Source organism: Grus americana, chromosome 4 (genome assembly GCF_028858705.1).
Source record: "Grus americana isolate bGruAme1 chromosome 4, bGruAme1.mat, whole genome shotgun sequence".
Taxonomy (NCBI): domain Eukaryota; kingdom Metazoa; phylum Chordata; class Aves; order Gruiformes; family Gruidae; genus Grus; species Grus americana.
In genome coordinates, this window is record NC_072855.1 from 17,927,258 (window position 1) to 17,942,183 (window position 14,926).

At 38.5% G+C, this 14,926-nt stretch overlaps 1 long non-coding RNA gene across 6 annotated transcripts in view; it reads left to right on the forward strand.

Annotated features, from left to right (window-relative positions):
• The window catches only part of LOC129206429 (uncharacterized), a 166,353-nt gene that overhangs the window by 112,963 nt on the left and 38,464 nt on the right, over positions 1–14,926 (forward strand). For all 6 annotated transcript variants that reach the window (XR_008577134.1, XR_008577131.1, XR_008577133.1 and 3 more), the window contains 2 exons: positions 6,931–7,086; positions 12,270–12,373. This is a non-coding gene — a long non-coding RNA (uncharacterized LOC129206429). The remainder of the gene's footprint in view (positions 1–6,930; positions 7,087–12,269; positions 12,374–14,926) is intronic.

Sequence of the window (14,926 nt, forward strand, 5' to 3'; positions counted from 1 at the left end):
TCTCACGAGAGGGATCGCATGACCTTTGTGAGAAGCAGCTGCTGCTGGATCCTGATCGCTGCCAAGTTTGGCAGTAGCTCCTGACTTCAGGGCTGAGAATCGTACGCCCATGCTTTCCCATGCTCCATGCTAAACACAGTCAAGAGCACATCAGTTGGCAGAAAAAAGGCCGAGGAGCACTGCAGGTTTTACACAGTATTCATTACAAGTGATCATTGACTGTGACAAAATTAGGAAAACTAAGTTGTTCAATGTTATAAATAAATTATATCTATTGAGTAATTTATGCTGAGAATTCTTGTTACAGGGTTACTTAAGAATTTCTTCATAGAATCCATGCTGCCATATTTGCAAATGCTGTTTGAATAATTGAAATCAACAAGATTTTAATAGTTTGATCCAGATTCAGAAATGCAGACTATGTAATCCACTTCAGTCTGACTTATTTAAGTTGCCATGTACGGAATCACAGTGTTTTGACCGGCATTTCGGTTTACACCATAGACTTATGTTGCTTACATTGTTATATTCTGTGCAGTTGGAATTTTTTTTATTGCATAATGTTATTTAAAATAATTAGATGTACAAAAATACTGAAACGAAACAAATTTCATATTGTTTAGAGCAGAAATGCAGTTTGAATAGACAAAGGAGTTCTGCTACATTTATCTCTGTGCTGTTTTTTTGTACTTGTAGCCTTTTTTTGTTGCTGCGGCTTTGTGACTGGACTGAAGAAAAGACAAACTTCACGAGATACTTTAAATGCAAAACATCAATTTAGATGCAGTCCTTAGTTCTGCGTGATGACTCTGTGGTTTGTGTGATGATTTGTGCTTCTGTCACATCTTCTTTTCAGTAATGTTCCATGGACTATGTTGTGAGGATGAGCTGGGAATGGCTGTTGTTTTGATGCATTATGGTATATATGATGGTATGCAACTGCTCTATAAGCATAGAAACATTAAGACTTACAGTCTCAATTAAATGTTATCTAGCTGTTAGATATGATATTTTTGATTTTATTGACATTTTCTGATATAATGTTTAAAGCTTTGGTTAACCAGTTTAAGTGAAGTAGCAGCAATCCAAGCCACTTGGTGTTAAGAAAGGCAGGAAGGAGAGGACGAGAACTGATTCAGTGCTAGCAGTTGGTGTAGGACAGTACATAAACCTACAACAGCAACTTACTGGCACTTTTTAAAATGAGTAGAATTCTGAGTCCCTGTGGGCCTATGTGGGATTTACGGCCTCCTGTAGAGGAAGGGAAAATCATCTGCTTCTTGCAAGGTCATGATTCATGCCGAGTGTTGTAGCTTTGGTGGGAATAGCTGAAAGGCAATACTTTGCCTCTGCAGATGGCAGGAGTGACCACCTTCCTCTTTTTGGTCTATACTGCAAGCTGTATTCTTAATTTCTATGAATTAGGATACTTTTGGATGCCTAACCATTGTTCCTGCTAGCCACTTACATGACTAAAATCTTCTCTGTTGATGAAGATAATGAGCTCGCAGCTCCAAGACATCATAACTTCTTTTTTGTTCCTTAATTGGTCCAATCATGTATTCGCAGAGATGCAGTGAGAAAGAGAAGTATATAAATGCTTTGGCCATTATCTAATGCCTCTTAGCACTGCTGGTGATAGCAAATCTGAAATGAAAAAATCCCTTTCATTTAAAGGAATTCATTTAAGCATAAGGCAGTAAGAATCTTCCTACCATAGTTTATCACATCTCATTATGTGCTTTTTACAAGATATATGACTGTGGAAACCAGTCTGCTCATAAGTTTGTTTTGCAAGACATTCAGGTATTGACTCAGCTCTTCAAAATGTCTAACAGTGCTTTCTCTCTGCCTGCCTGAGACATATATAGACATTTTAAAATGGATATAACCTCACTTTTCCATGCACAACAGATGCAAATACATGAGAGAGGGGGACAAAAGGAAATGCACGCTGTTAGTGTTATACTTCCTAAAACACTGGTAATGTATGTGACACCGAGGTGCTCTCAGTGAGCTTGCAAGCTAAGTCCTTATTCCTGCAGGCCTGGAGCCCATGGGCTGTGTGAGAGCATGGGGTCTGACTGCACGCAATAGCTTTGCAAGGGACTTTCTGTTTCCTTTATGCTATTCACGGCTAAGTCTTTGGGAAACCAAAGAGATCCAGAATCCCACTGGCACAGAAGTACTGTATTTCCTAGTTTAACCTGTGCTTTTAATCCACATAACGCCTCGTTAGTCAGGCTTTATGGGTGTAATCCACAGCCCATTGATCTCAGTGGAAAATTGCCCACTGATTCCACTGGGCTTTCGATCACCGCCTGTACATGTGGTGTTAATTTCACCTTTAAATCTTGCGCAAACCTACCAGGTTTGTGACTGGCCTAATTTTTCAAGGTTATACATAACTGAAAGTTAAGTGAAATACATGTTTCCCCCTGTGTACCTGAGACAAAATCCTGCCAAGTCCCACACAAAGTGGGAAGAAAAGCAGGAATTTCTGAATGTGAATCTTCCCCCTACCCCACCCCAGTTTTGAGTCTGGAGGACCTCTGTGCCATGGAGGTTCACAGACTTGGCTTCAACACCTGGCCATGCTGTCTAGCTCCAAACTTGGCCTGGCCTCAGAAGTGTTTTTCCTCAGAACCATGGGTGCCTCCCACAGAGAGCTGAAGGGGATGGAAAGCTTAAGCAGTCCCATGGGGAACTTAAATCCTAATTCAGGAGTACCAAAAATTGATTCTTTGCAGCTGTGGAACAATTTTTTCTTTCCTGAATTGAGGGAAGAAAAGCTCAAGGAGCTCCAATATATTTCTAGGAGCCAAATTTTTTATTGTACTTGGAAATTTTTATTTGATCAGCAGCCTTGAGATTTGAAGAGGATTATTCACCTCCCTTCCTTGTTTCGAGAACTAGCATAAATAATCCATTTAGCGATAATGCTGTGCCTCCCAGTGTGCTTGTTTATCATTAGAGTTCTCCAGCTTTCAGTGGGCTAGTGCACTCTGATTCCTGACTGGATTTATGATGCAAATGTCAGGCAGGAACTCTGTCCTTCTGTTTTCTAGCCAAACCTCTTTATTTTTACATTGGATTTGAATTATACATTTATGGAATCGTCGGGAAATATTTGAAAATATTAAAAACAGGTTGGAAGTTAACTCCAACTGAAAGTTAACTATAAGTCTGTAGGAGTGCCATTTACGTATTGTTACTTTCACTAAAATTTCTCTAAGGGTCACCATGTGGGTTTTCGGCATGCATATCAAATACATGGCCATTCTTTCCTCAATCTGTAATGTCTTTTCACTTATTTGTATATTGTGTCTTTCTCTAGAAGAATCTGAGGATTTTTTTAAGGTTTCTTTGTAGATAACAAGGTCCTCTTACAGGATTAGGTATATCAAAATAAAGAATAATCAGTGAAAAAGATTGCAGGAACCAGAAGAAAAAAAACTGTCTTCCGTAGTAAGTTGTATGGGAATAACTGTAGGAAGAACTTGTCCCAAAAAACTTTCACACAGTGCTCAGCATAGTCCAACCGACATGATCAAAATCAACATGGCAGGCACTGAACAGATCACACACTATCTAACTGATATGTCTTCAAATGCAGTTGTTGCTGGGGATTCAAAAGTGACTGATTTCAGGACTTCAGTGAAATGCAGCCTTCTAGAGTAGGACAATAACTGAAGGGAGGTACTATCCTTGGAAGCAGTTTAATAGCTTAAACCATTGAACTGTTTAGTTTAAACTATTTACTATGGTTTAAAACTATTATTTAAACTAAATAATTTAGTTTAACAGAAAAACATGAAGTAGGATTATGTTGCTTCTATATTGGCACTGACGTATGACCTCTACCAGAATTATTATCCAGTCTCATAACAGACTAATAAATATCTTGTTAAATTAGAGATACTTCAGATAAGATCTACAAGAATGACACAAAATTTGTACCTGGCAGTGAGAATTGTGAGAAGCTAGATCTGTTTAGCTCAGACAGTGACAGCTAAGGAGGACCTTGGTGGTAATTAGGGGTAGAAGTATCTGTGATCCAAGTGTAGGAGGTGCATAGACCCAATCACATTGCAGGAGATGGATCTGTGCACCCTATCTGTGATGCTGATGTAGGAGATAAAGTCTGCATAGCTTCTCCAGTAAAGGAGAGCACAAAGTTGTTAAAAGGCAGCTGTATGGCTAACAATGAAGATGGAAAGACATTAGTTTGCAGATTAGTTTGTGGAGACCAGTGATGAGTGGTGTTCCTTAGGGGCTGATATTGAGACAGGTATTGTTTACCATCTTTGTTGGCAACATGGACAGTGGTATTGAGTGCACCCTTAGCAAGTTTGCCAATGACACCAAGCTGTGTGGTGTGGTCGACATGCTGGAGGGAAGGGATGCCATCCAGAGAGACCTTGACAGGCTGGAGAGATGGGCCTGTGCGAACCTCATGATGTTTAATAAGGCCAAGCGCAAGGTCCTGCACGTGGGTCAGGGCAATCCCAAGCACGACTATAGGCTGGGTGAGGAATGGATTGAAAGCAGCCCTGAGGAGGACTTGGGAGTGTTGGTGGATGAGAAGCTCAACATGACTTGGCAATGTGCACTTGCAGCCCAGAAAGGCAACCATGTCCTGGGCTGCATCAAAGAAGCGTGGCCAGAAGGTCAAGGGATGCGATTCTGCCCCTCTACTCCGCTCTTGTGAGACTCCACCTGGAGTACTGCATCCAGCTCTGGGGGCCCCAGAACAAGAAAGACATGGAGCTGTTGGAGTGAGTCCAGAGGAGGGCCACGAAGATGATCAGAGGGCTGGAGCGCCTCTCCTGTGAAGACAGGCTGAGAGACTTGGGGTTGTTCAGCCTGGAGAAGAGAAGGCTCCGGGGAGACCTTATAGCAGCCTTCCAGTACCTGAAGGGGGCCTACAGGAAAGCTGGAGAGGGACTGTTTACAAGGGCATGGAGTGACAGGAGAAGGGGTAATGGCTTTAAACTGAAAGAGGGTAGATTTAGATGAGATATTAGGAAGAAATTCTTCTCTATGAGGGTGGTGAGGCACTGGAACAGGTTTCCCAGGGAAGCTGTGGATGCCCTCTCCCTGGAAGCGTTCAAGGCCAAGATGGATGGGGCTTTGAGTAACCTCGTCTAGTGGAAGGTGTCCCTGCCCATGGCAGGGGGGTTGGAAATAGATAATCTCTAAGGTCCCTTCCAACCCAAACATTTCCATGATTCTAGTTAGAACAAATATTGTAGACATTGCAACTAGATAAATTCAGAGCAGACATGGTCATTGGAGAATAGCCCAATGAAACAATTTACCGGATCTTGCTGTGCATTTTCCATTACTTCAGGGTTTTCTTTTTTTCCCCCCCATCATCAATTTTGATGTTTTTAAGAGTTATCTTCTACTTCACAAGAGCTAGTTTGAAGAAACCCAGCACTCAAAACGTCACACTGGAGGAGTGCAACAGACATTCTGGATTTATTATTTGTGAAAACATTCTACTCATGTTTCTTACAAGTCTATTTTCAGGAGCCTTTGATTTAATAAGTACTTTAATTTCTGTCAGAAGTTAGCATTTGTGCCTACAATACGTATGTACAGATAGAAAAGTCTCAAACAAACCCGTATTTTTCATTTTTGTGTGGCAGCTTGATTTTTCATAGGTAGAATATTAGGGCTTCCTTAGCCTTTGTGTGGGCAGGGTGCTCCCAAGTATCATTAATTTCAGTGAGAGTTGTAACTGTTCAGTGTTACTAAATTTGAATTGGGGATTGATTTATTTTTTGTATCATGAGAACTGAATCATTGTACCTGAATAATAATGTTGTACAAGTAAGTGAATACGGAAGTTCCAAGAGAAGATGACCATGGGCCCTGGACTCATCCTATGACCACTTATTTTTAACAGGAATTGCCCACTTGATATTATATATAAATATATATATATATATAATCAAAAGTTTTATAGCAAACTTAGAAAAATGTCTGAGCAAAACAAAAAAAAATTAATCTTTGGCTTACAAAATGTCAAAGTTTTTGAATGTTACACAAAGTAAGCATATATCATAGGATGAGTTAAGAGAAATTAAAGTCATTGGAAGATTTTTTTTGTCTGGAACACCATGTAGTTTGGAGATAGAATAAAAATTCTTGTTAGCTGATAAATTTTTATGTTTTGTACTGTGGTATTTTCTAGTTTGTAATTTATGTGGAAGTTGAAATATTCCTGGAAAAGCCTATTCAAATGATATTTCAGGCCTGAGAAGTGGGAAGGTGAAATCTGCTCAAGATTGAATAATATTTCCTATCCAATTGTGTAGAATTCCAGGAGTTTGAAAAAACATTAAGGCATGCGTCCAAAGTCAAATTGCTATAATCATGTGCACTTAAATCTGTCCCCAGTTACCATGATGAAATCTGCAATCAGAATTACATAACAACATCTGAATGGGTCCTTTCTACAACTAAAAATGTTCCCAAAAACGTCTGAAAATGAAAATCTGAAATCTTTATTTTATTTCAGTCCTTGTCTTTCAATCTTTTGATTTTTAAGCATCATCAAAAACAAAGAGATGGAATTATACATGTGACACAAATTGATGCTCAGATAGGCAGTATTAAGAACAGGTATAATCTTTGTAAATAACACCTGGGGATAGATAATCACCAGTTACATTGATATTCCTGCTCAGGATTTTAGTCACTGGCATTAGTCAGAGCTTTATAAAGGAATAAACACTTCTGTATCAATAGATTTTGTAGATTTTTATAGAAAAGTTTAATTTTAGAATAAAGGGAGCTTCAGACTGCATTGTGCTGCTATGTTCTTTGCATAAAACCTTTACATATGTTGCTTATTTCAATCCTGAGGCAAATGACAAATGCTATTGAAGCACTGAATCACTTTTCTGTTTTCCTTCCAAGTACCGACTGAAAGTTTGCGAGGAGCTCAGATGAAGATTTAGTCTCTACAGATCTCCATTTACTATTTTTATCTTGGAGAACCAAATCCTGTGGCATTTATAGCACCTCCACTGAGGCACTAAGTCCTCTTGGACATGTGTATATGTATAGTTACAGGTAGGTAATTGTTGCTTACTTCTATGAAAAAAACACTGGGAGTGGTTTGAGAAACTGCTTCTCCAGTGAGCTCAGTCGAGCTGGATTCGAGCCTCCAAGGAGCGCATGGTTTGTTCTGCCCTGTGTAGCTCTCCATGGCTAAGAGCAGTCTAAATAAACTCAGGAGCTGCTTTCAGGAATGGGATTTGAACCTATGTCTCCTTTGTGGGAGGAGTTCACTGCTGGAGGACAATATGGTGCTATAAAAATCTATTAGTTATTAGGTGACACTACAGCTGTACATTTCAGTGCAGGAAATGGCATTCATACATGGAGAATAAGACTCAAACTGAAAAGGTGAAGAGCTATGTAATGTCCTTGTCCTGTAACAGATTAGCAGTGCCATCTAGAAACTTCCTTTCTTGTTTGTGCTATACCCTTAGGACAGACGGGGAAGCGAGTCCAGGTCTTTCAGAGACTCTTTCTCCCTCCCTCCCTTTCAGTGCTGAGCTGAGCTTCAATGAACACTGTGCGCTTGAAAAGCCTTGTTAAGAAAAGGCCTCTTCTCATGTAACCTCTCCTGGGTGGATTGCATTCCTTATAAAAACTTTGAACAAAGCCAACACACCTTAATGCTCCTGGCAGGCAACAAGAATTTGAGGTGATCACCTGAAGGGTCTTTTTACTGAAAGCTTGCATTTAATCTCTGCATTTAGTCTTTGCATTTAGCCTTCCCCCTTCCCCTTCCCCTTCCCCTTTCCCCCCAAATCTGCAAATGTTTATTTTTGGTGGCTTTGCTTGTGGAACTTTGGAATCCAGTTGTATCTTTTTCCTCTCGAGGCAAATGAATTTGCACTGAAGTCTGAAGTGTTTGACCTTCATCAAAATCTAAGCCATTTATAGCATTATAACTCCATCTCAATTAATTTTATTTAAGTATTATAGCATGCCTCTTATTGGAGGACAAGTTATAGCCCTTCTTTGTTAAAACAAGCTGCAATGTAAGCATGGCTTCAATGCAAAGTTAAATCCATGTAAAGTCAATACGTTTATGACTTTATCAAAATAAGAACAGATATTGAGTTGGAAAGGCATTGTCTCGTTTTATATCAGGTCGGTCAAAAAAGAATCAGCGAAACCTGTAAAAATGGAAAACATTTTTCTGAAGTCAGAAATCAATTTTCTAAAATTTATTTTCCAAAATACAGAATTAATTACAATTATATTAAATTGAAATGCTGAAATAAAGATGGATGACTAATCAACTGGCCTCTCCAATATATTGTTTGTTGGGAAGGGAACAGCTTCCCCAGCTGCAGTAATTTGTCACTTTTGTTGACAGATGGAGTTCAATAAATTCTGATCTAGAGTGAGACACTCTCAGCTTCACATCATCCAGCAAATGTCTGTAATGCTTCTTCTACATGGCCTTTCCAGTGACCTGAAATATAGATTGTTGCCTGATCACTATGTCTTCACTAGAAGTCAGCTTGCTGTTAATCTTCTTTAGCACAGAGTTGCAAATGGATGTTGGGGGGCATGTAAGGAAATGGTTGGAAGTATTCTTTTACTTGAGAAACTGTTATTAAGATGCCATGGAAAAGCTATGATAGAGATCATGGGAGAAATAATTGCCTTTGATTGTCAGGGTTTTTGAGGACGAAAGGACTAAGGCATAACCACTGGGGATGTTTAATTTCTTTTTTTTCCCTATCCTTAGTTTAACTCCTCTTTATTGATTGAAATTTTGAAGTATATTGTAGTGTTACATATTCAGCCTATACATAAGGAATTTGTGTACTTATGGTACTTTTATGTGGACCAGCATTCCAGCTCTGCAGTAACTTGAAAAGATAAGGTAGGTTATATGGCCAAGGAATATTTAGCCTTACCACCAAGTCTTATCATATCACACAAATTGACATACCTTTCACGTCCCAAAACAGTGGATAAGATGAAGCATTGCAGCTGAGCAAGACCACTGAATAATATAATTACACCAAACGTTTGTCTATTTCATCATACCTTCCTGCCAGGGTTATTAGCTTGTTCTTGATATATCTAAACTTTGATTTCCAAGAAAGTAAGGGAAGTAGGAAAATAGATTTTATAACCAACCAACAAATGCGTATTTTTATACTTCTCTGATAAAATATGCTGAAGAGATACATATGGTCTGTAATATAAACATGGCTGTAAAAGTGGCAATGCAGTGCATGCATGTACTGTGGAGGAGAACTTTCTGAACATGTTAATTTTTTTACTGTATCACTCAGTTCATTGGTTTAAATCAGGTACTGAAGTGAAATCCGCTGACATGCAGTTTGGTCCCTAACACAGAATTTCCTAGTCAATGCCATTTACAGTGTTAATTTCTAGGCAGATGAATATTTTCAATGAGAATGACATCCAGACAGAAAAACAATGTAACAGGGAATCTCCTAATTCAGGTGAAGAACTGTTCTCTTGAAGTTAGAGCCCCAAAGCAATGGGAGCTGAAGAGCACAAGTCAGGAGGAAAAGACAGCATGATTGCATGGCACTGCATAGTTTTCCTTTCCAGAGGGAAACAAAATAAGAGTTATTGCGATAAATTCAGGGAAGAAAGTTACACACTGCAGTACTATGTAGGCTGAAATTAAAAAAAAAAACAAAACAAAACAGGTTATAAATAAAATAAAAATATCAGAATTAGCCATGGGAAATACCTATTTACAACTCACATTAACCGCATGGCCAGATTGTCAAGTGCAGTTTTCACATTTTGTAACTGCAGCAAAGGATGGACTACATGGATTAAGTGATCTTTTATTACTTCTATCAAAGTGAGAAATTAAAAGGGAAATGTATGCTTTTCCAAAAACATCCAGATTCTCTTAACTTAAAAAAGATGCCTGTGCAGAATGCTGGTGATGTGCAATGTTAGAACAGTCGCAAGGAAAAAAATTATTTCTGAGGTTGTTTTCTCTCCCCCCCCCCGCCCCCCAAGTGTTCATCACAGAAGCCTCCAGCTGTTTTCCTTGGGATACAGCCCTACTGCTCTGGGGCATCCAACCTCCAGGGAACAGAGAGTAGTAATTTTTAATTTCAATCTCCAACACCTGCATGAGGGAGGGAGCTCTGGTCCTTGGTACCATTTAGTCATTGACTTCCCTGAAAATAGGATTGAGCCATAACACGTCCCTGGACAGCTAGGAGACGTTAGGGGCTAATAAGTCTTATGATATATGCACACTATTGATTTACCATTCTAGCTTTTAAAATCTGAATACCAATGGCATTTACCCAGGGATACATGTTAAGCAGGTCCATATGGAAATATTTTCCATGCATCAAAAACATGTACTTAGAGTTTTTGCATTGCATAATTTGTCAAAATCACTCAGGTTGTTCTCAGATACATATGTCTATCTATACACACACATATATATAAAAATAGATATGAAGATCTATTGGACTAAAAAGCTTTAAATAAAACCCGAGTGTTCATAGCACTTCTCCTTTGTTAAATTCTCAAAGTGAAATTTCATTTTGTCCTTGAAATGTAGAGAAGGGAACTGAAGATCTGATCTAGGGACAAGACAAATGCCCCCTTGGTGCTGCACTTGAAAAGATGGGCTTCTAACCATGCAGAAGTTTAACCTTGTGAGGAAAGATTTGTGGGGACATGAAATCTAGAACTTTCTTTGAGTTTTTACGCATTATGCTATCCCAGTAGAGCTCTTTTGTTAACTATTACAGCCAAGGCACGCAGCTTACCATTTCCTAACACGCATTTTAATTTCCATTGAGAAGACTTGCACTTTAGAATGTGGCCTTGCTGCCATATGCTTTCAAATGTATACATTTTACTCATTTAAAAGCTTTGCTTTAATTTCCAAACCTGTCTTACAACAGCTGAAAATTACGTTAAGGTGCTATCCTTGGGAACATTAAAGCCAGGAAGGCATCAGCAGAAAGTCTGAAGATAATACCTTTCAGTGAAAAAGCTCTCCAGCATCTGGGCACAGATCCAGCTAAAGAAAGGACACCCCCCGTTATGTGTTAGTCTGCTCCTACTGGTATTAAGGACTTTTCTTAAACCGTAAAAGATATATCCCAGCAGAGAATACCCAGCTAACTATCTAATGTTAGAAGAAAGATATTTTATATGATAAGATTAGTTAAACAGACTTTTCTGCAAGGGAAAGAACTATTAAAATATGTATTTTTTATGACTGACAATCAGCAGAATGAGTGTTTCATATAAAATCTATTTTCCTTTTGGGACACAATTTGTTCCTGATCTTTCCCCCTAGCAGATCAGGTTCCAAGGAGGCTAGGAATAAATAGTCTCCTTTAAAAACAAAATGGTGACTGAATTAGTATGCTCCTGTGAAACAGCAATTATTTCTGACAGGTGAAAAGGCCATTAGACATGAATTGATTTTCAGAGGTACTGTGAACTCTTAGTCTACTCGACAGGAGCTGTGTGCGCTCAGCACCTCTGAAAATCAGGGTCAGGCTTGCAAGGTGCTGAATGACCTCAACCCACAGAAAGTTTTCCACACATTTCAGGAACTGGCCTTTAGAAATGAGACGAGAAATCTGTAAGTCCAAATACACTGTGAAAATTCTGAAATACAGTCCCTGAGCTGTCATGTTTTCTGCTTTAAACAGGATTGAACTTGGCACCATGAGGTCCTGAGAAAGCCACTTAACTTCCCTGTACTGTTTCCTCTTTTACTCCTTCTGTGTCTTGTCCTTCTAAATAGTACCAAGACCTGGATTGTCATCTTCTGCTCATGAATACAGTGCCTAACACTACTGGGCTCTAGTATGAGTTGGAACCACTTATTAGTATGACTTCGCTGTTCATAAATATGAGAATTGTGAAATATAACTGTTTAGAGAAGGGGGTTTAACTTTGCTGAAGCTATGCAGTATCTCAGTGGAAATCCACGACTGAGAATACAGGTGTGTTGGGCTCTTAGTTAGCCTTCCATATTCTTCTAGAGCAAAAATAAATTCTGAAATTGTGATCCACTCAAAACATTGAAATATAATCATTACATGAAAAGCCAATACAAAACAGGAAAATAGCAATTTGAATGAGAGAGAGCAACTAAGTACTAATACAGATGAGATATCAAGACTTATGCACAGGAGAATTTATAATTAATAATTTTTTTTCTAACGTCTTCATTTTCTTTTGTCTTTGTGCAGAATCAGATTAGATCTGCCTCTTAAAGATCAGTGAACACTTGAGTCCAAACTTATGTGAATTTTGGGGAAGCTCAGACTGAGGCATGATTCCAGAACTTGGTGATGTATCTCTCATTATGTCATGATCGCCTTTTCTTTCATCCTTTCCATACATCATATATGTTGTATGTGCTACAGCCAGTTCATTTTATAGTAGCAAAAAAAAAAAAGCAAGCTATGCAAGCAATATCAACATAAATATGGTGGCTGTATTTATGGGTCAAGTTTTCCACCTATAATGGGCTCAGAAAATTGACTCTGTTCTGACTGCTGCCAAAGATTCTCTAGTCAAGTCTTTCATTTGTGCTTCATTTCCTGACTGTATAAAGGGAGGTTAACAGCATTTGATTTAAAAAAAAAAATAAGAAAAAAAAATGATGGGACAAAGTTAATGTTTGTAGACAACTCTGGTATTCCCAGGCAGCAGGTGGTTTAAACAGCGACATGTACTGCTCACTTACATGTCCGCATCTTCAGGGATATTTATATGTGGTTGTCCAGTGATGCTCATTGACCTTTTTAGTGTTCTGGTATGATAAATGTAGCTGGAAAACAGCAATATTTAGGAAACAGCAATATTTAGGATTATGATTGCAATAGCATGGATTTTGTTTGGTACAGTGTATTACATTTTACTCATTTTTCCATCAGATGAATAAAGGTAATATACACAGTTCTGGTAAGGCATTTAATAAAACAGTGACCAGAATGGTATGGCTAAAATGATGAAATTTTCCTAGATTTATGTTTCCTGGATTATAAGGAAAAAACTTGGTGCTATGCTTGTGTCTTGGCTTTTGCAACATTCCTCTATAGTCTAGACTAGAAGTATGTCTTCTCCCAAGTACCAATATTTGGAAATTGTCCTAAAATGAAACTCCTTTATCAAATTCTTTGCACCACAGCCCCCAGACAGGAAATACCAGCATGGAAAACCTTGATCTGAAAACTTTGAAAAGCTTGACGAAATTCATACTTTGACTCTTTGAAAAGGACCCTTGAGAACAGAAATGTATGCACTGAGCATTTAAGACCTATAGCTCACAAAATGAAACTTGACTCCAGACAGGTTTCATTAATTGGGAGAAGTTATGATGATAAGCATTGCTTTACTTCTCTTTCTTCCTAGGAATGAAGTTTGCTAAGATTACAATGTGCTCTATCTTAACTGTCGGAGTAAAGGGACTTCATGTTACTAAAGTTTTTGCTTTGTATAGTCATAATGAAACTGTACTAAATAATTTCTGTGAGTGCTTGGAGCATTCTCACGACTTTGACGCAGCATAACAGACCACATGAAGCAGTTAAGGCTGGAGATCAGTACAGTGACTGGTAGGCCTTCACCCAAGTTCCTGTCAAGCTATGCAGAGCTAGGCTTAATCAATGAAATGAAGCCTCTGTTCACTGAGGGGAAGGCCACGGCAATGGTTTTATTATTGTCGTCTATGATGCTCATGTTTCATCCGCAAGCTGTCTTTATAAGGAATTGCATTTTGGAAAAAGTAAAGCTTATACTTTAAAGATTTGGGACAAAAATACTATATAGCAATGCTCACTGTTTTCTTTAATTGTTTTTCTGGTTTTATTTTTTTACTTAGTTCATTATCCTGCATATTATTTGTATTTTGCATTAATACTTATTGGTTAGAGCATGACTGTCTTTCTGAAAAGCAGAAGAGAGCTTCTAATTTTTAGAACATCCGTTTATTGTGAACCATTTTCTTCCCATGATCTAACCCACCTGGTGTTCTGTGTCCATTTTCTCAGACCTTTGCAATACCAGATTCTGAGAAGCTGGTGATTTTTTTCTTTTAATCAGTTCCTCAAAGGGTTGGATAGATAGTTGATGGATGACACTCCGAGGAACCCTGAAGTGTGAACACTACTTGAGAATAAGCAAGAATTAAGGAGAGAAACAAATTCAGAGACATTGCTGTGCTTTTTGGTGGTAAATGCTAGGTAAAAATTTCTGTATTAATCTTTCTGTTGCTTCCTTAATTTTTTTTATTATACTACTTATGGATCTCTTTTTTTGGTCAGAGGTCAAAAATAGACAACTACGGAATTTGATATAGGTACAGCAAACACACTTATACATCTAATGTCTATGGTAAAGAATAACAGAATTTAACAAATCGTGTGGAGGTTGTCTCCAGCATTCCAGGAGTGCTTCACTCCAGAGCTGCAAATACCCCAGGCTTTGTCCTGCCGTGTAAAAGCCAACTAGGAGCTGCTATATTGTTCTGTTTCTCCCCACCACTAGGGAGCCAGCAGGGGAAACTATGTCAGAAGCTGTGTCCACTAGCTTGATGCTGTCGGAGAGCTGCCCTGCACTGGTACCTTCTGCTAGTCTGTCCTGATCCGCTTCCAGTTGTCTTTGAATCACCTGAATGACTTTGATTTCAGTCTGTTCTAACTCTAACCTTAATTATCTGTTCTTGATTATAAACTAGCAAATGAATAGATATGAAAGGGTAGGAAAAAAAATCTCAGATTACATGAAACAGGTAGAGCTTTGACCTAGCCCTAACCCTAATGAGATGATAACTTAAACAGTGTTCAAAAAGTACAAGAATTGTGGGGTTTTTTAAGTGAGGTTTTGTGTTTGGGGATTAATA